Source organism: Herpailurus yagouaroundi, unplaced genomic scaffold (genome assembly GCF_014898765.1).
Source record: "Herpailurus yagouaroundi ecotype Mexico unplaced genomic scaffold, PumYag 191, whole genome shotgun sequence".
NCBI lineage: Eukaryota > Metazoa > Chordata > Mammalia > Carnivora > Felidae > Herpailurus > Herpailurus yagouaroundi.
In genome coordinates this window covers 16,486,866-16,510,431 of record NW_024412422.1, presented here as the reverse complement: position 1 = coordinate 16,510,431, position 23,566 = coordinate 16,486,866, and positions in this window count along the sequence as shown.

Genomic DNA, 23,566 nt, shown 5'->3' with positions numbered 1-23,566 from the left:
TTCCTCCAGGTGAACTTTTATTCCGCTTTGAAAATCAGATATTTGGTCCCAGGCACTGTCGCATTTCTCTCATGATGGCCACGTGCTGTGGGGTCCACAGACTCAAAACATCTGATTTCTTGAGCCAATAGCTATTTCTAAAGCCACCACACACACACACACACACACACACACACACACACGCCCGCACCACTAATCAATTTACTTCTTTACAAAGTTTAGGAAAGTTTTCTTTTTCTCTCTTCCTTCCCCCTTTAATGCATTCCCTTACAATACACCTCTCTTTAATAGACTCTCTGAAATAACAGTGATGGAAGATATTATTATAAAAGTGCGTTGCTATTGCTGAGAAACATGTTATGACAAAGTTAGGAATCAAGGGGCTCCAAGTGCCTTTCAGCACAGGGAGCAAAGTCTGCTATAGAAGCAGCTGCACCGTATGACAGTGTAATACGTAGCCAGGGAGAGGGTGGACTGCCCCAGCCTTCGGCCCAAGCAGCTCCCGGACCACGGGTGGGTGGGTTTATTGTCCCTTGCCTCGTGGTGGGTGGCTCTCACTTTGTCCTGGAGAAGAACGCAAGGTGTGGGCGTGTTCTGTGCCCGTCCCCGGCAGCATCTGTCTGCCAGCTGTCCCCATGCAGCCCTCGGGGCAGGGGTCTGCTACTCCAGGGAGTCCCGAACCACCATCGGGGGTCTCAGACACCTGCCTTGTCCCCAGGCTTCTTCATGGGCACTGTGCGGAGACCTGCAAGAAAGAGACAGTCAGGACATGGCAACTGCCCTTGTGTAAGCATGGATGTGCATGCACGGTGATTGACACGTAATATGTTAAGTACTCTGTGACCTTTTATGAGAACCGCCTTATTTTATCTTTCCAAACTCTACTGTAAAGTTACATCATACACATGTCTAACAAAAATAACTCAGGGGCGCCTGGGTGGCTTAGTCGGTTAAGTATCTGACTCTTGATTTCAGCTCAAGTCATGATCTCAGGGTCGGGGGATCGAGCCCCATGTCAGGCTCTGTGCTGAGCATGAAGTGTGCTTGGGATTCTCTCTCTCTCCCCCCCCTTTCCCTCTGCCCCTTCCCTGCTCAAGAATATGCTCTCCCTGTCTCAAAAAAAAAAAAAAAAAAAAAAGATAACTCAGTTAGATGCACTTGTGAAGAAAAAAGAGAGAACTCTAGTTTATCCTGACCCCTCCCACACTTCTTTTAAAGTAGGTGCTGGCCTGGCTGGCTCGGTCAGTAGAGCATGTGACTCTTGATCTCAGGGTGATGAGTTCAAGCCCTACGTACAGCTTAGTGGCATAAATAAATACATAATATTTAAGAAGATAAAAAAAAAAATAAAAGTAGGTATTGATCTCTATTGCCCCAGGCAATTTGGCCACAGCTAAAAGGTAAAGAAAGTAAGAAAAGTTTCTTTGTGGCCTTTTGAGCTTCTAAGAGTCCAGCTCCTGGTGAGCCAAAGCTGTTTCCCTTCCGGCTTCCAGCTGATGCTATTAAAGAGCACATCTGCGGGTCCCCTGGGGGGCTCAGTTGGTTGAGCTTCCGACGTCGGCTCAGGTCATGATCTCACGGTCCGTGAGTTCAAGCCCCGCGTCGGGCTCTGTGCTGACAGCTCGGAGCCTGGAGCCTGCTCTGGAGTCTGTGTCTCCCTCTCTCTCTGCCCCTCCTCCACTTGTGCGCGCTCTCTCTCTCTCGCTCTCTCTCAAAAGTAAAAAACATTAAATAAATAAATAAATAAATAAATAAATAGAGCACATCTTCTCCGTCTTGCCTAGAGCGGACCTCCTTGTGCACCTTCCCCCAGACCTGGGTCTTTTCTTCTCACTGGACAAACGCGCGCACTCCCTGTGGGTGCCCGTCCTGCTTTCTCTCAAAGCCCTCAGCACCCCAGAACAGCACGATGGGGAGGGCCATCTGCGTGAGGCGGTCTGCACACGCCGACGGTCATCTCACCCAGAGGCGCCCTCACTGGCGGGCGCCAGCATAATCCTTAGACAAATAGCCCGGCACCCCGCGATGCGCGCAAGTTGACGCATGGCGTGAACCGTCACGGAAGGCAACCAGGAACGCAGCCACAGTGGAACAGAGCCCCCCACGTGTGGCCTCTCTCAGGGTATCGGCGTGTCCTTGTCACCACACGTGCAGGTGGAGGGCACTCCGGGTGTCTTGACTCCCGTCTCCCTTCTGCGGCGGTGACGGTGGGAATGGCCAGGAACCTCCGAGGACGAGAACGCATCCGTGTTGGGATGCACCCACAGTCCTCTGCAGATGAGCTCACGGTGGTCTGGTCCAGACCCTGCCAAATCTTGATTTGCTTCCAAAGCCTCTCCGTTTGCTTTTACAAAATGTATTTAAGGCTCACAGGATACACAGATTGCACTGAGACCCGGGGCAGCAAGTAAGCTAATTCATCTTTTTTCTCATGAAAAAAGCTATCTTGACGAGCAAGAAACACATTAAGCTCAATTAGGGGACTCCTACAGAAAAAAAACATGTGCTTAGCATGAAACACCATTATTCTGTATCAAAACTATCTACAGATGAAAGGACGGTCTTCTTTCGAAGTGTCCAGCCCTGAGTTAAGATTACGAGATGAAGTTACCTCTTCCCAGATCTACACTGGAGGATCTGCCTTCAAGTTGCAAACATGGAGACAAATTTAGAGTGAGCCTCTGTGCAGGAGCAGGAGAAAGGTGGAGAGAGAACTTGGCCTTGTTACGTTTTTCTAAGACGAATAAACAGGCTGAGCCCGAGGGGCTGTCTTAGGAAGAGGAAAACCCGGGGTCTGTCTTCTCAGAGCTCCCCTCTAAGGTCTCTGCTACTAAAGAGAGAAAAATACAGTATGTTTGAAAAACAGGCAGGAGCCCCGAATATTGTGGTTTCAACGGACCCTCGCTGAGAACGCGACAGAACCACGGACCGGACCCTGACCGAATCGGGGGACACAGACCCGGCTCATTCGAACGAGGAGGGCGGGACGGTTGTCTTTATGGCAGGATGGAAATGAGCTGACATTCACAATAATGTCAGGTGGCACACGGATAAACATTTCATCTTAAGAGTCTTTTGTTCTTTTTTTTTAATGTTTATTTATTTTTGAGAGACTGAGAACAAGCAGGGGAGGGGCAGAGAGAGAGAGAGAGAGAGAGAGGGAGACACAGAATGTGAAGCAGGCTGCAGGCTCTGAGCTTTCAGCACAGAGCCCGACACAGGGCTCGAACTCACAAACCAGGAGATCATGACCTGAGGCGAAGTCGGACGTTTAATGGACGGAATCCCCCAAGCGCCCCTCCCCCTTTTACATTTTCAAAGTTCCTTCACTTAAAGATAACTATCAGGAAAATAAAAATACAACTGTTACATGCAACTCGTGGGCATCACAGGTGTGGTATTAAACACAGGTGGAAAGTGTCCCCCTGTAGGCAAGGACCTATGGGTCCGGAGATGCAGGGACAGCGTCCCACAATCCAGGGAGTCTCCTCATCTCAGCCATCTGCTCCCCACGGTGGTCATCCCGGCTGCCCGGTCAGAACACATTTGAGAAGGGGCAAACTGACAAATGGACCAATGAGACCATCGGGACGTTTATGGACAATGTCAAGGATTACCGAGGTTGACACTGAGGTCACAAGCCTATTCTCCAACTGCCCCGACGTTCAGAGGAACCAAAGCAGCCTTTGTGGCGAGAGCAGCTGTCTTCAAACCTTCTGTGCCCTACAAAGAACAGAATAAGGTGCATGACCGCAGACACGAGAAATTTAATTAGGAAAGATTCTTAATGCAGCTACGTCCCTGACTTTCATTCCTACCTTGACATTTTAAAAAGGCTATGGGGGCACCTGGGTGGCTCAGTCGGTTAACCATCCAACTCTTGGTTTTTGGCTCAGGTCATGATCTCACGGTCTGTGGGTTCGAGCCCCCTGTTGGGGTCTGTGCTGACAGCTCAGAGCCTGGAGCCTGCTTTGGATTGTGTGTCTCCCTCTCTCTCTGCCCCTCCCCCGCTTGAGCTCTATCAAAAAATGAATAAATGTTGAAAAAATTTTTTTTAAAGATTTATAATCGAGGGGACCTGGGTGGCTCAGTCAGTTAAGTGTCCGACTTCTGGCTCAGGTCATGATCTCACGGTCCGTGAGTTCGAGCCCCGTGTCGGGCTCTGTGCTGACAGCTCGGAGCCTGGAACCTGCTTCAGATTCTCTGTCTCCCCCTCTCTCTGCCCCTCCCCGCTCACATGCTGTCTCTTTCTCTCTTTCTCAAAAATAAATAAACATTAAAAAATTGTTAAAAATATAAATGAGGCACTTTTCTAAGGTGACGTTTGAGACATGAATGCCTCCAACTTCCACTTGGACGGAGAGGGGCAGACGAGCAGATGGAGATATTTGATTTAAGCGTCTCCTGCCACCAGACAGAAAAAACAAAAACAAAAAAAAACCCAATCTTGCCCTCACTGGATACTTTGATTTAAGGAGCTGGTTTCTACAGAAGGAAGCAGTGCATGACTGAAGCAAAGAAATGAAGTTTCCGTGTCAGGTAATTTAGAGCAGAGTCATGTTCTGGTGTCTCCCAGCCGCCCTTCCCTGACTCTGATCTCGATTTTCATGCGTCGCGATGGCATCCGGAAATGGGTATCATCAACAGCGCTGCTCAAGATGCTGAGCGGCCAACCCCCACAGGGAAAACAAACACAGGGTGACATGACTTCAGGCGCTGTCCACACCTCGGCGACTGAGGTCGGGTCAGAGGAGCACTGTCCCCACACCTGCTCTGGTTCCCTCCAGCCTCAGGGACGTGGCCCCGGCTGGTCCAGGTCTCGGAAGCAGAGGGCGAGATCCAGGCCCAGAGCCAGTCAGGGTCCTGATTGGTTCAAGAAGGGCACGTGACTCCTACTACCCAATCAGAGTGGGCTTCCCATCACTCCCGCCCAAGACCTCCCGCCTAAGGGGGCCTTTTGTAGAGCTGGCGTCTTCCTCCTCCACGTCTTTCACAGTAGAGATCTCCATTGTTATTTAAAAATATCCATCCACGGATGAGGGGATAAAGATGAGGCTTACACACAATGGAAGACTACTTGGCAATGAGAAAGAATGAAATCCTGCCATTGGCAGCAACGTGGATGGACCTGGGGGGCATTATGCTGAGTGAAATAAGTCAGCCAGAGGAAGAGATCATGTTTTCACTCATATGTGGATCCTGAGAAACTCAACAGAAGGCCATGGGGGAGGGGAAGGGGAAAAGATAGTTACAAACAGAGAGGGAGGGAGGCAAAGCATAAGAGACTCTTAAATACAGAGAACAAACAGGGTGGATGGGGGCGCCCCCCCCCCCCAACATGGGGATGGGCACTGGGTGATGTATGGAAGCGATGAACCACGGGAATCTGCCCCCAAAACCAAGAGCGTGCTGTATACACTGTACCTTAGCCAGCTTGGCAATAAATCATATTAAAAAATAAAATTTAAAAAAATGAATAAACATTAAAAAATGTAAAGAAACAAAACCATCGAAGACAAACCAAACCAAAACAAAACAAACACGGGGATGCTGATGGTCGGGGCTTATGTCGCCCGAGGCCACAGAGCCTCCAAATTGGCTGCCTCCAAATTGTCATCAATGGACCCGGATACATCAGCCTCTTATCCAATTTACCGGTAAATGCGAGGCGATGCTCTTAGCAAGCACGGGCCCCAGCACAGGGGCTGCTTAATTTAAAATGGAATCTTCATTTAGGAAGTCAGTTCCATTTAGAGGCAAGAACGCTTTACCCAGTTTGCCGAGAGTCGAAACCAGCAGCCTGCGTGGACAAACCACTGTGTGACCCATTTCCTGGCCTCATTCTTCGCTGTCACTCACCTGTTGCAAGACCGATGCATATATTTCCACAGCGTGCCACACCTTCCAAACCTCTTGCACAGCTGTGGGTCCCACAACAACCCTGGGAGGCAGGCAGGGGAGGTGCTGTTGTAATGTTGTAGACGAGCACATTGGATCAGAGAGGTCGCCCGGCTTACCAAATGTCACACCGCCCGGGAGGTACAAACGTGCCAAGGCAAGAGCGTTTGTAGGCACTCATATCTACCCTTCCCTAGCACTTAACCTCTTCCTCGGCTTCTAAGCGGGCACTCCAGCCTCCCCACCCTTTGGAGGCGGCTCGTGGCCATTGTCGGTCATGATTCCAACAGACCAGCCTGGGCTCTGTGGTCCCAGCTGGGGCCAGGCGGAGAGGAGTGGGAAACCTCGCAGATTTTCCGGAGGAGGACAGGGGTTCTATTCGGGGTTGGAATGTGCCCTGCTTGCGCCCTGACGCTTCTAGTCCTGCAAATGGGTATTAGCGTCGTTGGCCCCAGCCTCGGCCGGTGGCAGAACTCGCATTCAAATGCGCACACCCCCCACGCCCCCATGTTCCCTGCCGGACAGTGAGATCGTGTAGGAAAAGGCAGGGGGACGTTTCAGCTTGTGCATAAGGCTGTTTGTCGGGTATCTCTTCTGCTCAGAGTACAACCAGGCTCATGACCGCAGCCGGCCAAGCTCTCTCTGACCTGCCCCTCGCCCAGCACACTGACCGGGCTCCCCACGCCTCAGTCACACTGGCTTCCTGTGGCCTTGGGCAGCCCGAGGGTGCCCGCTGCACGTGTCTGCCTGGGCTGTCTGTGCTGTCCGCGAGACCCTCTCTTGGGTGCTGGCAGGACTCATTTCTTCAATTACAATCTCGATTCAAAGGTAGCCTCCCAGGGAGGGCCACCTAACCTCCCTCGGCAAACTATCATTCTCACTGACATGACCCTTTTTCTTCCCTCCAGCTTCTTTATCGCCGCTTGATGGCTCCACTGGCCTCGGGTCTTAGATACTGGTTTCAACGAATGGTCTAATTCTCTTTCAAAGTACACAGGGAGGAAAAAGCCCCCCTCCCCAGCAAACCTTCAAATACAAAGGGTGCGATCAATGCCTGGTGTGCAGGACTGCGTTAATGCGTGTGCGCCCGTTAATAAGCTCCCCTTAATGAAAATACAGCTGGTCCCCTCTGCATTGCTTCTAAGATTCTCACGTTGCCGACACAAGGCTTCTTTGCCCTCAGATAAAAAAGCAAAATGCTTCCAACTCTCCGTCCTTAAAGGGCCCACCGATTGCTGCTAACTTGATGATCTAAGGCTGAGTTGTTTGTTTGTTTGTTTGTTTTTCCCAAGGAAACCATCTTTCTGTCCCGGGAAACAATGAACCTTGACGTGTACATTTTTCGTAGTGAGCCAGCGAGAATTGGAGCCACTGAGGGTCTAAGAGTTCGGTTGGTTTGTTTTGAATCATCACGTCTGGAAGGATTTCAAGCTGGAGAAACGCGCCATGCTGACGGATGAAGAGGTGGGGGCGCACCCCGTTCTGGGGGACGGGGGTCTGGCCATGCCGAGGAGGGTGTGGCAACCACGTCCACCGATCCGACAATCTGGGTTCTAAGAGCAGAGGAGCGACCCCGGCACCAGCAGTGGGAAGGCTGACGAGAAAAGTAACTAGAAAACACCGTAAGTGTCCCAGGAGAAGATGGCCGGACGCACGTCCCTGTTCTAAAATACTGTGCAGCTCTTAATAAGAAGTCATATCTCGTCTATATGGACTGACTTAAAGGAAGAGCCCTGATGTCGTTTTGCTAGAGACGCAAGTCGCAAAGAAAAGCAGACAGAAAACCTCATCTCTCTCAAATGAGAATAAGAGGCAGAGTCCCTACACCTGTGCCTGTGTTTCACATGCATAGAGAAGGTTGCGGAGGGAGACCCAGAGGATGGACGTACATCACGGGGAGTGGGAGGAGGGGCCGGACAGAAACCGGTGGAAGGAAAAACAATTTAGAAAGAAAAAAACAAAAACCAAACAAACCCTCATGTGATTAACCCTTCCTGTGATTGACTGTGATCAACAGTGGCAGGTGGGGGGAGGGGTTGAGGCTGGATGTCAGGGCGGGGTCTTCACGGGGTCCGGTGGTGGGTGAGGTTGGAACGCAGACGTGCCTCGTCGAGCTCAGGAGGGACTCCAGAATATCTGGGCACGCTGCACGGCTTAGGAGCCGGATCACACCTGCATTCGGAGACGGCCAGGGATGGGGCCCCATCCATCAGCCTCAGTCACCTCCCCCAAACTGCGATCATTCACACACTAGGCTCGCCTTTTTTTTTTTTTTTTCCTCCAGCAAGACGACAGGCCCCAAAATGGAGTCACTTGTGCTAAGCCCCAGGTCACCGAATCAAGACTTAATTACAGTTTTGGCGCTCTCGGGAAGTGGAGCCTTTAAACCAGCCACCTGGTCAGGAATGGTCCGATTCGCACTCGGTGGGTAACCTGCCTGATGGTCCCCGCCGTCCCCTGAAGGAAAGCAACCAACCTGTTCGATCTGCTTGTTTGTTTTTGTCTTGTGTAACTTCCTTGTTCCTGCCCCCTTCTGCTTGTAAAAGTGTTATTTTGTGCAGCTCCTCAGAGCTCCCTTCTGTCTGCCGATGTGTGTGTGCTGCCCTATTCGAACCGACGTGTGCTCACATACTCTTGAAATGTTTACTCGGCCTCTGTTTATCTTTCATCAGTCTAGATGATGATTATTTCCAGAATGTGGTCTGGGACTCCTACATGAGAGTCATCTGGGTCCTGGATACAATCGCAGATTCTGGGGACACGGGCAGACATCCTAAATCATTCCCTGGGGGGTTGGCAACTCAGCAATCTGCATTTAAAACTAGCTTCCTCGATGATTCTGCAGTTCACTCAGGTCTAAAAGCTTCCAGGCTGAACCGGCAAATTCTTTTCGGAAAGAGGGAGAGCCTGAGAGAGAGAAGCTTAAGCAGGCTCCACACCCAAGGCGGGGCTGGAACTCACCAACCCTGAGATCATGACCTGAGCTGATATTGAGAGTCAGATGCTCAACCAACTAAACCACCCAGGCGCCCCTTGAACCGCCAAGTTATTTTTCAAAGAAATGCTGGGTTACTTTTTCTCAGTACTCGTAATCACTTAGAGCAACCTCAAGGAATGGTATTCTTTGATTCGTTCAAAATGGAGCTTGCCAAAGGCCTGGGTCATTTGTTTAAGTCGGGCAGGGTAATTAAGAGTTGGCCGCGGGCTTCTGTAAACGAGGGCTTCCGAAATGTTCCTGGACATCCAGGATGTATTCTAAGAGTCGCCCCTAGGGCCCCTGTAATACTATTTGAGAGACGGGTTTCCCCCCACTCTTCCGACTGTTCTCTGTTCTGTTGGATACAATGTATTTCTCTACATGGCTAAGCTGGCTCCGTAGACATTCAGTCCACTCCCAGGCCAGTGGAGGGGAGACACATGAGCCGCATCCCCCCCCCATCCCACCTGCCTCCCCTGTGGGATCTTAGGGGAGGACGATCCTAAGGAGGATCTTAGGAGAGCCCTGATAGACACTGAGGCTTTGCGCTGGTCTCCCAAGGAGCCCCCACCTAAACGCTGTGAATGAGCAGGCTTGACAAAGAAATCCTCACTTCATGCAGCAGGGTCTCAGAGGAAGACCAGGGTCCCGTTCAGAGGGTTACGAGACCTTGAACTTTCCCAACTCCGGTGTCATCGAGCCAGCGACACAGGCACATGGAGAAGCATTTGTCTTCATTAATAAAGGAGATTAACCTTAGCATTTCTTGGCAGCTGTCCCAACAGACTGCTTGTTATCTCAGCGGGCATGTTTTTTTAAGTGTTTAAAAATGGCAAACGATATATCACGGCAGCTGCTGGAGTCTCTCTTTTGCAGTGACTTTCTGTACAACGCCTAGACCGCTTTCTTCTTGGGCTCCTCCTGCGGGCTGCCCATTTCTTCCAGGTTGGGGGTGCCCCGTGACCATGAACGTAGCTGAACCATTGGTGCCATATTTCTAACTCATGGTTCATGCTTCCCTCTCATGTCACAGAGAGAATGAAACTTGTGGTCAGGGGCTCCCCTGGCAAAGCGACCTTGGTCATTTGTGCTGGTGGGTAGTTCCACTGCCTCCTCCTACGACAAGCCACTCACCTCTCACGGGATTGTTACAATCTCTAGTCCATCCCCCGACGCACCCGCCAGGCTCCTGAGTGCGTTACTTACACACGCATGAGAAGTCGCTTCTCCTCTGATTGAAAGTCCATGGTATATCCCCATATTCCCAGAAAAACATCCACACTCTTGGTGTGGCCTGGAGAGGCCCTACCTGCCTGTCTGATCTAATGTTATCTGACTTTTCCCTACACTCACTACATGTGTCTCCAGTTCCGAGAATGCGCTCAACTCAGCTCTTCCCTGTTTCTAGAAGATTTTCTCCTTAATGCTCAGGTTTTAGCTTAAAGTCAAGCTGACCTAGAGAAGAGTTCTCTGATTTAGCCTGCAGCCATTCGTGAGCCGTGAAATCAACTTAGTAGGTCCTCAAGAGATAGTTTCCTAACACAGAACAGCAAGGTGCTGACCATCAGAAGTGATATCAGTAGCAAGGATGTCCTGCTCTTTAGGATGCAGAGGCCATGATATACTTCCTGGCCCACAGCAAGGTTGGGTAGAATCAAAGGACTCAGACTGTGTGAGGGGAAATAACACGATTCGTTTCCAGCCAGAACATTGAAATGTCAGGCAGGACCATGGAGAGCTCTTGGATGCTCCGTTGAAACATGGTCAATATTCCAGCTGAAGAATGGGTCCTGAGTGAGGATGAACTTTCCAGAGGGGGGCCAAGGCTGAACGAAGCCCCCACCTACCTGTGACAGACGTGTTTGTGGGTCACAAGACTAATACTGTAGAGATAGCAAAAGTCATCACATCGATCTAGGGGTTTGGTGTGAGCCCTATCAAATGTCCAGCGGGTTTTGCCACAGAGATTGGCAAACCCAGCACGAAATTCATATGGATAAGCAAGGGTTATAGACTGTTTGGGCTCCCCCCAAAATTGATAGCCTCCCCAATGTGTTGGTGTTGGGAGATGAGGTCTTTAAGAGAGATGAGGAGGTAAGGAAGGCGCCCTCGTGAATGAGTTAGTGCCGTTACACAAGGACTCCAGAGAGCATCCTTCCCCCGCTTCGCCACATGAAGACACAGCAAGAGGGCTGTCTATGAACCAGGAAGCCCCGTCCTCACCTGACACTGACTCTACCAACATCTTGGTCTTAGACTTCCAGTCCCCAGAACTGTGAAAAATACATTTCTGTTGTTTAAAAGCCACCCAGCCTGTGGCGTCTTGTCACAGCAGCCCAGACAGACTAAGATAGCAAGAGACCCAGAAAATCCAGGGCAAGCATTAAATGCTGCTCACTTCCGTTATCAGCATCAAAGTCATCTCCCTAAAGACAATGGAAAGGAGACCAGCTCCTTTTCCGTAAAGTAATGGACACAGGGTTGCCACGGGAAGCTCCTGAAAGACAGGAAGTCCGCAGAGAAGGTGCCCGCACGTCACCCAAGTGGGAGTGGCAGAGTAGCTGTCCCCCGGTGGCCTCTGGCCTGCGGACGCATCAGGCTCACTTTGAAGTGCTTACAAAGATCAGTAGCTAGAGGTTTTACAATAAAAATCACGGATTTCAGGTTTCTCCTGGAAAATCAAAAACTTGGGAGGTCCGCATGCCTGCTTGACAACAGTCAGTGCGGGCTGAGTAGCTACCGCTGTCCTTGGATGCAGCGTCAGTGTTCTAGAATCCCACAAACCCCACGCTCTCCAAGGGCCTAGATCCTGCTCCTTCGTGGATCGCTTCTCATGCCTGGCTCCTGTGCACCTGTGAGTATGCAGGTTCGGGACCAAGCGATCTCATTTCCAAGGATGCACGGAAACAACGCAGACCGCACAAAAAGATTACAGTCACTTCGTCACAAAAGGGCTCCCTTAATAAGCAGTCACTCACCTCCAGGGAATAAATTCTATAAACTCTTACTCAGGCCACAACATGCAGAGAAACAGAAGGGACCCCAGTACACTGTGGTCTCGGGATTGCTTGTAGAAGTAGACATTTGTCAGCTCCCACGGGACTGTGCAGTTGGAAAGGTCATCAGGGTCTGATTCAGGAAACTCCAGGCTCACGATGTGGCCATGGCCCCCACCTCCCGGATGTGAGACCCTTTCCTGGTTGTCCCAACACCAGCCCCATAGCTGAGCTGGGTGAGTGTCTGAAGTCAGGCCACTTATACTGTTTTGACCAATGAGGAATGGCTCCCAGAGATCACCCTCAGATTTTTTGGGGCTTCAGAGTCAGGTTCATAGTTGTATTTGAGCTCACTCTGGGTCAGATACGCTGCCTGGCTTTAAAATCACAGTTTAGGTAAGTGTATGAGTCAGCATAATGGTTCCCCAAAGGTGCCCGTGGCTTAATCCCAAGAATCTGGGAATATGTTGTTTTTCAAGGCAAAAGGTCATTAAATTCGCAGATGGAACTTAGGTTTCTAACCAGTTGCCTTTAGGAAAAAAAAGATTATCCTGGGTTATCTGGATGAGCCCAATGTAATCACAAGGATCTTTGAAAGCAGAAGGGAAAGGCAGAGAAGACCGTCAGAAGGCGAGACCTTTGACCTTGGACAATGCTAGCTTTGTAAATGGGGTCAGGGGTCCATGAGGTAAGGAGGGCACGTGGCCTTCGGAAGCCAGGAATGGCCCCGAGTCCACACCACCGACAACAAACGGGAACCCCAGTCCCATAATCTCTAGGAGCTGAATTCTCCAACAACCTACGGGAACGGAGAGCAGGTTGTCCCGAGGAGAAACCCAGATCTGCCCTCACCTCGAGTTCAGCCTAACCTGCAAACCAGCAAGGTGACAGGTTCGTGTGGCTGCAGCTCAAGAAGGGTGCGTGCGGTCACAGTGGCAGCATGGGGGGCTCGGGCAGCAGAGGACCCCCCCACCCACCCCGTCTGGGCCACCAGCTGCAGGGCAGGGTGATGTAGCCACGCCCAGGCCCCCCACTACAGAACCACGGCGACACAGAAATGGTCCTGAGCACCCAGCCTCCCCGGGGCCGGGGGGGGGGGGGCGCGTGTGTGGAGGGTGCCGAGGTGCAAAGAAGTAAAAACAGACAGAAAACCTACTCCTTGATCTCAAAACACTTAGAATTGATCAATGGCCACACTTGGAAGTTTGCAAAACTGGCCACACCCTGACTTCTGTGGGTTTGCTGGTGTGACGCAACATTTCACACTGGGCGTCCAGACGTGACAAACAGCAGCGGCCACAGGACACCCCCGGCCGTGGTGGACCCTTGGAGAATCAGGCAACGCTGGGCCTCGACTCGCTGGTGCACACGAGGGTTGTGATGTCCCGTCCCGTCCCCCAGGGTTCTCACTGTTTATTTGCCCTCACGCCCGCCCACCTTGTTCACGGACACTAGGAGCCTGGTTGGCTGGAGAAACACTACTTCCAGGCCCCGGCCTGTGAGTCCTCAGCCCTGCTGCTGTCCCTGGGAGCTCTGGTGACACAGGACGAGGCCACAGGAAAACACGCGAGTGAAGCCCGAGAGCTAGCCGGCCCGCACGCTGGGCCTTCGAGTTTTCCTGTTCCTCTGCACTTTAAAAATCTAGACTGACGTCCTTCTCCTGAGGAAACAGCCCATTTTGCGGCACCTGGGTGGCTCAGGCGGTTGAGCGTCCGGCTTCGGCTCAGGTCACGGTCTCGAGGTTCATGGGTTCGAGCCCCGCGTCGGGCTCTGTGCGGACGGCTCGGAGCCCGGAGCCTGCTTCGGATTCTGTGTCTCCCTCTCTCTCTGCCCCTTCCCCACTGGCGCTCTGTCTCTCTCAAAAATAAACATTAAAAAAAAGGAAATGACCCATTTTAGCTGTGACACCCCATGATTCCAGGCCGTGGTCAGGCATCACCTTGTAACAAAGGTGGGCGCCCATCGGAAACACCTTGACGGATGGTCATCTGATCGCCTGTTCCCTCATCCGGGGCAGACATCTGGGAAACAGACGGAACACAGGGGTGGTCCTTGCTCCACAGACCCGGCTCCCTCCGCCAGAGAAGCCAGCCTGGTTTTAAGCCTCACCTGGGCACCTGCAGGAAGTCAGATGCGGCCGGCCGGCCGTAACCCCCCCAGGATGACTGCAGATCTCCCAGGCGTTCAACCGTCTTCTGTTCCATCAGGAGCCCTACAGCCTGGCGGCTGATCGCGCCAAGTTCCTGCTGCTCCCTCCCCACCCCCCTCTCCCCTGCAGAGAGAGCAGGGCTCTATAATCATCATCTGTGTGTGGGCTGCCTCGTAAGACAAAGGCAGGTATTTTTTGAGTAGGAGAGAGGTTTCTGGGGAAATCGCAAGATTGGCAAATCAGCCCCGAGGTCCACGGCCACGCTTGCATTTTGTTTGTGGGCTTGGTTTTTTTTTTGTTGTTGTTGTTTCTTTTTCTCTTGTAAGGACCCCTCACTCCTCTTCTGTGCTTTAGAAAGAGGCCAGCCCTTCTCCACCAGGCTCTAAATAAACGTTATTTCCCGGAACGTATCAGTGGATTGGGCTCAGTCTTTAATTAGGGGATAATCCTTCTCTCTTTAGAGAAATTGCTGCCGAAAAAAGCAGGAGAAGTCTGTCCCTGGGCAGAAGCACTTCCCAGGGTCTCAGCGAGCTCAGTGATGCCAAAAAGTGAGTGGAGCCTATTCCTCTGGGCTCAGCTCCAGTCCCAGGGCCTGGCACACAGGCCACCTCCCCCGCCGCTTATTTGAAGGGACTTGGTGAGGAGTCATAGCCGAGGAGGAATACACTGAAAACGCCTCTGGAAGATAGAAAGCTGAGGAAGCTCTGGCCGGGGATGGAGGTGACGGGGTGGTCTTCGCGCAGGACTTAGGTGCGGTGAGTACGGTGATTGCAAATGCACTATAGCGTGCAAACGTCAACACTCTTGAACAGGTAAGTCAGGTAACAGTCGTTAGCAACCGAGGACGAGGTGGGTCATTCCATCCTCTTCTCAAGATGGGACTCGGTCTCTCGAAGCTAAAATTAGCCCGAGACAATGCAGACGGTAACAAAAACGATACTTTAAATGATGGCTCCAGACACGAACTGTACCATCAGCTTTCTCCTCCCCCTCAACTGACCGGAATGTTCCAAGAGACACACGCCTCCATTTAACCACGAGGCTGGCAATGAGCATCAGGCGGCAGGGAACTGGGCCCCACGCTTTGGGCTCCGCACCGGGAGCTGGGCACGAGGGGCGACGGCACAGAGACCTCAGCCATGTGTTCGCGCAAGGGGAAGTCGAGAAATGGGGACCCGGGGGCAAGAAAGTGAAGACGGGGCGTGAGCCCGCAGGTGGCTGGAGAGAAGGCCAGGGGTGCTAGTGACCCCCAGGAGGGAGCTTTAATGAAAGCACTCGCAAGTTGGCCGCACCCTATCTCTGCCAGAGAAACATCTAGTAAAAAAAGAAAAAAGCAACAGAAGATAAATCGAGCACAACGAAAACCGTCGTCTGAGCATCAAGCGACATCTTGGTAAAACTAAGCAAAGTTTGCCAGACTCAAGAGGGTGCCGTGCGTGGAGCTGTGTTACCGCCTTTCCCCGCATCCCACCCGGGCCGGCACCTGCGGGCATAGAGCTGGTCTTGCTTCTGATTGGTTGGGGCTCTGACACCTTTGCCCACAAATGTCCTGAAATCCGCCCCTCTTACAAGCATGCAGAATTCAGGATGAAAGGAATCCCTCAGACTCCCCGTGTTCCGACTCTGTATTGAGCTTTTGCCCGTATTACTGCCTTTCGTCCTCGAAATTCACCACTGATGTATTCTGGTAGGAATTATTTTACCCCTTTCGAAAACCAAGGCTCCAAAGCCCAGGTAGCCTTCTTAAGATCACAGAGTTAGCAATCGGAGAGGTAGCTGGACACATGGTATCCGAGGTCAGCACGCTTTGTCCACAAAAAGGCTGATAGGGCATATTTTAGACGCGTGCTCTTGCGCGTCTCTGTTCCAACTCGTCAGCATCGCTGCAGTCGTGAAAATTAGCCGTAGACAAACACAGCGCAACACACAGGGGCCAGGTTCCAATAAAACTTCCTTTACCAAAACAAATATTTAACGGATATGCCACCGTAGCTGCTTTTTAAAGATATAAATATCAATGGTCTCGATAGACCCTTGAAAAACGCGCCTGGGGGGCTCGGTCGGTGAAGCGTCTGACTTCGGCTCAGGTCACGGTCTCGCGGTTCGTGGGTTCGAGCCCCGCGTCGGGCTCTGTGCCGACAGCTCGGAGCCTGGAGCCTGTTTCGGATTCTGTGTCTCCTCCTCTCTTTCGGCCTCTCCCCTGCTTGTGCTCTGTTTCTCTCTCTCAATAATAAAATAAGATAAAAAAATGTTTCAAAAAGAAAAATGTGTTGTGTCACATTGGTGCCAAAGAAATACCCAGAATCTATTACCGACACTGACACCAGTCCCTCTCCTGAGCGTTTGTTAGCCGGTGTTTTCTCCCTCTTTCGTCTTGAGAAGAATATGTCCCCAAAGGTTTGTCTAAATGCAGGAGTGGTTTCTGTCCGTTTTCTTTTCCACCTCGTGGGATCCAGTTCGTTCTCCAGAGAAATCATTTTTTAATTTCATGTTCCCGTGTCTGCTGCTCTACTACGGGGACGTTGGCGTAAGAGGTTTACTGAATATAACCATCAGGTTCCATACGCAGCAGCCATACTTAGTGGTGGGCAGCTGAATCCCACTGGCAAGTTTGAAGTGTGGCCACCCACTCTTGAGCAATTACATCAGAGAACATTTAGAAAGTACACAGTGTTTAATCAGGCCAGACAGAGATGGTTATTTCTGGTCATTTGCACAGTGTACCCACTGGGCATACACATTCTCCTTGACATTTTACAATCGCTCCCTTCAACTGTGAAATCACTTTTCTGCAACTCAGATAACAGCTGTTTGCAGAACACCTCACTCATTCTGGTTTCGAAGAGAACATAAAAGTGCCATCTGCCTGAAGTTGATTCTGGAAGCCCGTGACCAAACAAAAGACAGACCAGTAGGTGACATACGCCCCCTGCCCACCCCCCACCCCCCCGCCAAAAAAAATCACCGACTAACTTGCTGTGGGGAAAATAGAGACACAGGTAGTTCTCCATGGCTTTATGGACTGACAGATAAGCAGAAATAAATTTCAAGAGCCTGAATCTTGTTTAATCAACAGAATGCAGTCATACTACTAAAGCTTTCTTCCTGACGATGATCAGGGGCTGAACGTTGGAGAGGCTTTGGAGTCGTGCTTCTGAGTGTCAGTTCTGGAAAGGGAGGAGGCGCAGGGGACACGGCTGACCCCAGCACACGATGCAGAAATGGCACCACAGGCACACGATGCTAACAACACCATTTCCCCTTCCCTGCAGCCGAGGTTGGCATTGCTGATCTAGCCCAGCTTCTTTCCTGGCGATCCCAGAGGAGACTTCAAAGTGCCACCGATTAGCAAGGTTTGTAGACCCACCAGATAAGGCTTAACAAGACCGGGTTATAGAAGAAAGGAAAGAGAGGGAGAAAGGAGAAGGAGAGAGGAGGAAGGGGGGACGGGGGAGGAAACAGCCTAAGTGATCCTGGACAGGAGAAATGTGAACGCAAGTTGGTGTACCCATACTATAAATTAATATGCAGCAGTTTAAAAAAAAATGAGATAGAGCTATTTACAGCAAGTAAATTCATCAAACACACGCATATCGTTGTATGTAAAGATGAACTCACCCAGAGTAACGTCCTTTATTTTAAAAATGTCCACGCGCCCAAAACATACCATATATATATTTTTTGCGGTCACGCATACATGAATGGAAATACGTAGGGAAAGTTCCAGAAGAAAGCCACACCAGAACACTAACGGCGGTTAATTTTGCAGAGGGAACCAGAACTTGAAGCGGCTGGTCAGCGGAGCCCTGACGGTTATGTGTCACTGTTTGGGTTCGTAAGCGGATGTATCCATTATTATTCTCGTGATCGATCTTTAAGTAAAAACTCAAACACAGTCGATAGAAGTCAGGACGAGAAACGAAGCTTTGGGGCAAGCCGTGGAAGGCAGAACGTCCCCCCAAAGACGTCCACGTTCAGTCCCCAGAACTGGGGCACGTGGTGCCTCCCCGGCGAAAGCGACTTTGCAGGTGTGATTAACTTCAGGACCTGGACACGGGGGCCATTATCCCGGGTTGTCCAGGGAGGCACAAGGTAATCATGTGAATCCTTCCAAGCGGGACCTTCCCCAGCTTTCGTCCATCGTAGATTTGATGACACAGGAAGGAGCAAAGAGCCACTGGCTTTGAGGAGAGTGGGGACTGGTCTTTGTGGCCCATTGTCCGTGATCGCTGCCGTGCTCACTCGGTGGGCGGGTGGCTCGCTGCCCTTCTTCATCTAGGGCTGGTCCGGGCATACGTGCCCGTCATCTCTCCAGATCTCGCTCTGTAGCAAAAACGTACATTGGAGCCCCTCGAAAGAGAACGTGGGGGTCTCCCTCTAAAACAGGGGCAGGAATCTCTCCCAAGGGCTATTTCGGCGTGTTTATGAAATTCGGAGGCAGGTAACACACACTGAGTTTTTAAAATCCAGCCAACTTGGTCTTGCTAAAATTTAATGAGTAGCCTTGGTCCCTCGGCATCATTTCGGAGCCAAGTTTCAAAGTGACTCTAGAGGTCATTTGCGGCACAATCAACCACCCAGCCCGGCCAGCTTCCGGAACGCTCTGAGCCATGTTTCTGCACCTCAGTCCTTACACCTGCCTGGCGCCCCCAGGGCCGGGCTGGGCACCTGCTCCTGGAGGAAACAGAGGGGGCGGGGCAGGACCAGAAGTGGGGCTGGCGGGGAAAGTGCTGGCCACACTCTTCAGTCTCCTGGACCTCACTCCCACTTCTGCTCTGTGCTGCTCGGCCGGGGCACAGGACCAGAGCCATGCCTTCTCCTGGTGACCTCACGAGCCTGCCCTCCTCCTCCATGCAGCCCGAATCCCGCAGGAACGGCCAGGTCAGTTCCAAAACCAGTGAGGTCACACTCCGGGTGAGAGCCCAGCTCTGTGAGTTACATCACTCGGTAGCGTCTCGAAAAAAATGTCAGGGCCATCACGGCGGGGGGGTGGGGGAGGGGGGGCTGAAGGATTTGTGACAGGTTCTGCAAGCATCATGTCCCCAGATGCTCAGCACGGAGGGAGCAGCAGCGTCCCCTGACGGAACACCGTGTGCACCTGTCACTCTGCCCACAGTGGTGCCTGCGCGGCCGAGGCTCAGACCTCACGGAGGACACGCCAAAGGGCCCGAAAACCAGACACAGAGTTCACGGGGGAAAGTGAGGAAAGGAGAGGAAAGCTTGCCCTTCACAGAAGCCGCTGTAGCACCTGGGGCTCCCCGCCCTGTGCCCCCCACCGCTGCCCTCGGCTCGGAGAGGGCTCTGCTGTCCCCTGTCCCAAATGGGAGCCCACCCTTCCCTCCAGCCTCCCCTCTACACTGGCTGATTTGTCCACCCTACTCCTGTCAGACGCGATTCTCTCCCCATGCACCTGCTTTCTGCTCACGGGCTCTAAAACAACATGCAGCTGCCCCCTCCCCCCCCCCGGGGTATCCCCCCTGAGACCCCAGCTCACCCCCGAGACCACATGGTACCCGACCCCCTTTACACGAGGTTTTCTCCTAAGCACACGCACCTGCGATACAGTTTCGTTTATAAATTAGGCACAGCGAGAGATTAACAGCAACGCTAATAAAATAGAACAGTTATAATGATATACAGCAATAAAAGTTACGTGGATGTGCTTGCTCTCAAAGTATGTTACTGTACTACACTGCCCCTTCTTCGAGAGAACGGTCAGTCTGCTCAATCAGCCACTGACCCATCACATGGTGACTGAGCTCTGACGACTGGCCAGGAGCTGTTCGTGGTGCTGGCTTTACCCAGGCAGCCTAGACAGACCAGTCGTGTCTTTCTTTCATGAAACTTCCATGACAGCACGTGAGACCATTAACAAGGTGATTTCCATTCCAGATGGAAAGACGTACTTTTATTTTTAATGTTTATTTATTTTGGAGAGGAGAGGGGCAGAGAGAGAGAGGGAGACAGAGAATCCGAAGCAGGCTCCAGGCTCCGAGCTGTCGGCAGAGCCCGACGCGGGGCTCGAACCCACGGACCGCGAGATCGTGACCTGAGCCGAAGTCGGACGCTCAACCGATTGAGCCACCAAGCACCCGGGCCCCACGACACAGGAATGATGCACATCTTGATCATAAAGGAAGAAGCGGGGGGGAGTCTGGGGAACTCTGTGTGCTGGCTTCCCCCACCCTCACCCTGCCATGATGGTCGCACAGAGCACAGTCTTCCTCAGCCACCAACAGGCAGCAACAGGTACGTTATGCTTCAGAGAAGCCCAGTGGAGACTTGGGGCCTCGGCACCAAGAGTTTCTAGTGGCTCTTGGCCACGTAGACCCTGTCTACCGAGGTGTCCCCTAAACCCAGACTCCCAGGAGGAAGGCACATGTTGAGCATAAACCCTCTTTTTTATACACCGTCTAGGCAAGATGAGCCGTTTTCATCAGCTAGGGAATGGTTGGCAGCCTCCCAAAATCCAAGTTCCCAGATGCCAGCCCAGGGCTCGTCTCTCCAACAAGGACTTTCCAAGGGTCCGTGACCTGCCCACATTGTCCTACTTAATTAAGCAGTAGAGTCTGGATGAACCATTAGGTCTGATGCCAAAGTCCACTTACCAGGCGGTCCTTGAACTGTAACCAGATCTGAATCTCTGCCTTCCCAATGGCGGAGAGGATCACGGGCGGGGGGGGGGGGGGGGCGAACTGGTTGAGGCTCCACCAGCTACCTTTCCTTGTCACCCTGAAGTGGTCTCTTCCCAAGACGGCTATTGCTAAGTAATCTGAAACATCTTTTCATTGATGGAACTATCCAACATGGCACCTCCACCAGTCAAGAGTGGGTGAAACCAGTTTCCATCTCCGATCTCCAATCTCAAAGTCATTGCTCCTTCCTCCTGGGGACAGAATAGTATTTCAGGTCTCTATGGGTCTCCTGTTTTAGGCACATCTTTGATCTCCAGATTCAGACGAATCTCCAGATCCTAAAGATTATATTTCATATTCAAATCTCCCCTAAATAGCCCATAACATCCTGACTGACTTTCCCCCCACCAAGACTATTAAAATCCAACTCAAAAGCTTGCCCCATTTGTCTGCAACATGGTTCTGAGTCACAGCGTCATTTGGACGGGCGATTCCCAAATTTAGGATAAAATAAGTTGGATTTCTTTTGATTTCAAATCTCTTCAAAAGATCAGGTGCTCTAGACGCTCTGCTCCTATTCAAAAGGATGGTCAGAAGTGACGGCTCCTTAATAGATGGGGAGGAGTGGGGCACCTGTGTGGTTCAGTTGGTTAAGCGTCTGACTTTGGCTCAGGTCATGGTCTCATGGTTCACGGGTTCGAGCCCCGTGTCGGGCTCCGTGCTGACAGCTCAGAGCCTGGAGCCGGCTTCAGATTCTGTCTCTCTCTCTCTCTCTCAAAGATGAATATACATTAAATAAATAAATAAATAAATAAGGAGAAAGCCAAATCATGTGACCTTTGGTAGAAAGGCAAGATATGACTTCCTGGCAAGTCATAACAAAGTGACTTAATTCTACCCTGAAGACATTTGCCTCTGCTCATGCAGAATTAAGGAATGCAATCCCCAGACACCAAGAGGGTGCAAGCCTAGTGCTACCAAACACATGAGGGCACCATAAAGCCAAGAGCATCACCCTTCCCAGGACTTCGGTAACCACAGCCAAACACTCTAGTGTCCACTGAGTCACGTGTCAAAGCTGCTGCTTTCTCAGCACGAATGGACCCTGAGATTTCAGAATCAGACCCTACGGTCAAACGGGTCTTGAGCCAACGTCTTTCCACAACTTCCCCATCCCCTAATGTCACCACGTTCTTAACCCTTAGTTACAACGTCTTGACTTCCTCTATCACGGGATTAGCCTGGTAGGTTTTCAAAATCGTAGTACCAAGGCACTGCCTAATTACCGCCTAATTGCAGCCATTTCTTTGCTGGGAAGTCGCATATTGTCTTCCTAAGACATTCTGATAAGCCCATTCACACGGGATTAAATACTTCCAGCCCAAAATGTTTATTATGCTTGACAGACTGGTTACCAAGTGTAGGGAGTTGCAAAGTAGAATCTGAGAAAATTGGAGGCTTTAAAATTCACTAGAAAGATGCTTTTAATTATACCGGCATATCTAGGGTGTGTGTGTGTGTATATATATATATATATATATATATATATATATGGATTGTGGTGCCATAGACAACATAATTTTTGACTAATAATGCTTTGATAGAAGAGCGTCAAGGCTACAACTTGCAATATTCCCATTTATAGTAAATCAGCCTTTAATAAAGTTTTCCTACCTGTTGTGCCAGCTGTATGGCCAGGACACCTGCACCAGAAGGAAAGTGATGAAAATACACTGTTCTTGGGAACTCAGAATCGCGGAATCGGGGAAACAAGCTGAGGCCTTGCTGCTAAGGCTTGGATTCTGGTCTTTCCATTTTACTTCTGGCAAGGACTCCGTCCTTGACCACACTTCAGTCAGACTCCACTCCAAAGGACTCTCTGTGCTCCTTCTCCCCTCCGTCTCTTCAGCCTTGGACTTCTGGGTCCCCAGCCTACGACACCAGTTTATCAAGGATCTCCCCACCTTGATTTCTTAGTTTTGGCTGCTAGAACAAAAGTGCTGTTCAGGACTGAGTGGCTTGAATAGCAGATGGTTATTTCTCACAGGTCTGGATGCTGGAAGTCCAAGGTCAAGGCGAGAACCTCCTTCCTGCTTCCTTGAAGGCCGTCTTCACGTTGTGTCTTCACACAGAGCAAAGAAGCGAGGGATCTTTCTGGAGTCTCTATCATAAGGACACTAATCCTACTCATGAGTCCTCTGCCCCACCTCCTAACACTACCACCTACGGAGTTAGGATTTCAACATAAGAATTTTTGGAGAGACGCAAATATTCAGTCTATGGCAAGGCCTGATTAAACTCCTCTTCTCTTATTTTTGAAAGTTTTTTTTTTTAATGTTGATTTACCTTTGAGAGAGAGACAGAGGGCGAGTGGGGAAGGAACGGAGAGAGAGGGAGACAGAGAATCCGAAACAGGCTCCAGGCTCCGAGTCGTCCGCACAGAGCCCAAGGCGGGGCCCGAACTCACAAACTGTGACATCGTGACCGGAGCTGAAATCAAGAATCCGATGCTTCACCGACTGAGCCACCACTGAGACACCCAACTGTGTCTGTGATTAAATTTTCCGACAATACTACGAAAACAAATTTAAAATGTGCCAATTCGTCTTCTGGACTGCACTTTTAAAGTTCAACACCGTCCTCCAAATGGCCAGCATAAGTAACAAGTTTGCTTTCCAAGACATTCTCTCCGATTTATATGAAATGCAAAGTACACATATGTACCCGCACGGTCCTCTCTGTCTCAACAGCTTTGCATTCAGCAGAAGGTTTCTGAGCACCTACTGCGTGCCGGGCATGGGGACAGGGGCCCGTGCCATGGGCGTCCCCCTGAAAAATGCCCACCTGGGAGCGGTGCGTGATGCATCTGGGTTGACACAGGAAGGCCCACCCCGAGGCCATCATCCCAGCC